At 26.1% G+C, this 2,830-nt stretch overlaps 1 protein-coding gene across 5 annotated transcripts in view; it reads left to right on the top strand.

The window, feature by feature from the left end:
* The window catches only part of LOC102676692 (DAZ-associated protein 2-like), a 12,800-nt gene that overhangs the window by 2,085 nt on the left and 7,885 nt on the right, over positions 1-2,830 (top strand). The window lies entirely within an intron of this gene.

The raw sequence follows: 2,830 nt of genomic DNA, 5'->3' as shown, positions 1-2,830 counted from the left end.
ATATATATATATATTCCACCAAATATATATATGAAGATATAGATGCACCGTGCGCCTCCTGATTCAAAAAGTGAAGAAAACGAAAAATCTAACATCGAATTGCTCCTATCTTCCCACCTTCGATGTTTCAAGCGATCAAAATTAGTCCAACCTATTCCAATTCCTTTTATCATTAATTTTATTAATAGACTGTAATACCAAGAGATCGTGGAATGCCTGGTTCAATAAAAAAAGTGAAATTATAAAAAGGGTACATATCGTAAGAAAATTGAGGGAATGCCACATTAATTAAATTAATTCTCATTAGACTAATGTCAGTTTCCTCATTTTTCCAGGCCTACGTTGGTTATTAATCCACGATCAGCAGGTATTAAAGGATCGAGAAAATCCGTTCCATGTGTTAAGAGATTGCTTGTTGAAAATCTGCCGATCTAAAGAAAACAGAAGTATAATATACGAGTATGCACGCTTGTATACAGTTGAACAACGATATGTACTTTCGACCGCGTAAAAGTTTAATCACAGGCTTTTCGAGCGAAGCTGTCATCTCGCGATATTAAAAACGAACATACTCGTAAACAGAGATCGCTTAGGATCATCAATGGTATTTGTAAGTCCTTTGTGAATGAGATTAAACGTGATCAGAAAGTTATACTTTTTGAATTGGAGACGTCGGCTGCTATATATCCAAATCAATATGAACGTAAGATATTGATATGGGTGTACAAATATTTCGTAATGAAATCGTGGTATTGGCTGATTGCTTATTTTTCTCTTTTTCCATTTTTTTCTTTTTTTTCTTCTTTTTTTTCTTTATTTTCTTTGTTTCAATATACTCACTATATCTCATGTGATTTATTTATAAGAGAGAGTATTCAAATTTATCGCAATATGAATCAAATTTATTCAATTTTTTTGTTTTTTTTTGAATAGATTAAAAAAATTCTCTTAGAAATAATTGTCACAAGATGGCATAGTGAGCTAACGGGGTGGACACGAATGCTGTATTTAAGCTCAGCGTATTTATAATATTCTTACTCAATAGAAACTTGGTAGCTCACTTTTAACAATAGTGCATGTTGCTTTGATTCGGGCTACAAGTTTTTCGTTAAAAAGAAATAAATAACAGAGATAAGTATGTATTTATTAAATTATTATATAAATACTGTTTTTATTTTAATAATAATATAAAATAAATCAAACATAAATTGATGATAAAACTAAAACTTGTGGTCAGTTGCACGTATTTGTAGTTAATATATTATAAGAAAAACTAATTTCTTCAACATTAGCGCATTGTTTATTTCGTTAAATTGGAATCAGATAAAAAAAAAATATATAGCGTATATAAATTCTTATATACTTATACATAATTTATACATAAATATTATTTTTATATAGCGATTTTAAAAACAAAAAGAAGAAAAATAATAAAATTGATCAAATTACAACATAATAAAAAAATTGAAGAAAAAATGACAAAAATATAAACATGCTTCATTGATTAAAAGTAAAAAGCAAAACAATGAAGTGTGTTATGCAAAATATCTTTTGGATGTATATATATAAAGAAAGAAATTTTGAGCGAAATTATATTTGTTGCATCCTTATCTACTTTGTGTGCAAATATACATATATACATAGCTTTGATCATTTTTCATATATTTGTATTTTAGTTTGCATGCTTGGAATGTATTGCTAGAAAGATGCGTGACGTGCGAGCTGCTTTATTGATTGATAACTTGATTGATTATTTATTATTTCTGATCATCAAATGAAGAAAAGAAATATAAATTTTGTTATTTAAATTTTGCTATAGAAGTTGCTCGCTCGTCTTATTATAATGCATGTTCATATAACATGTAGTAAATTTTTTCATAATTCTATCTTTTATGTTTATTCGTTCGATGTCTTCTTAACTTTATATCGATGTATTTCTTTTTTTACAGATATAATTTTCTTTCAAAAATAAATTTTTTATAAGAAAATTTAAAATCGTTAAGAAGGAATTGAACAAATTGTTTTTGTCAATTTTTTAATTGTCGTATAATTAAAAAATTTCGTAAACGGTTTTTTAGGCACGATAAAGAGATGTTCCTATTCCTGTCGTGAACAAACCATCGAATTCATTAACATTTCTGAATTATTTTTCTTCCTTCTATGGAAATTCTGGGAAATTATTAAGAAATTGTTCCAGTTGAATTGTTGCTACAAGGTTATAGGAATTTCTCAAGCAATTGAATTGCATGTGCATGTTTGGCAGAATATATCATGTATACTGTTAATAGTGAGCTTAAATATGAGATAGTATTTAACGATATTCATCGAGAGTTGTCGTGAATATAAAAGTGCCTCTACCTTCTCAAACCCAGTGACCTAGAACAAGTTCGATAAAAAATTGATTGAATTTATATTGAGATTAAAAATCAAAAAAACATTAACAAATGTACAAATATTTGTAACGTAACATTATTTCTGTAATAATAACATTGTTATTACAATAAATAAAATAAAATATTAAATATTAAATTATTACTAAATATAGAAATGTGTTTTTAAACTTAGATATATTATTCTGACATTGTATATTAATGAAGTCATGTCGAAAATTAAATCTTGTTCTATTAAATTAGTATTAAAAATAATATAATTTAGTATATAAATTTTTTCTAAAAATTGCTAATTAATTACAAGATTATCTTAATAAATAATTTTTTTTTTTTTTTTTTAGGTTTTTTTTCTAAGTATCATATGAATAAAATTTCTTCGATAATTCAATCATTTAATGAAATCTTCAATCGGTCGCTGGGTTTTCCGAGATATAAAAACT

This window comes from Apis dorsata, unplaced genomic scaffold (assembly GCF_000469605.1).
Source record: "Apis dorsata unplaced genomic scaffold, Apis dorsata 1.3 scaffold_348, whole genome shotgun sequence".
NCBI classification, from domain to species: Eukaryota; Metazoa; Arthropoda; class Insecta; order Hymenoptera; family Apidae; genus Apis; species Apis dorsata.
This window is presented reverse-complemented; position numbering and strand designations above follow the sequence as displayed.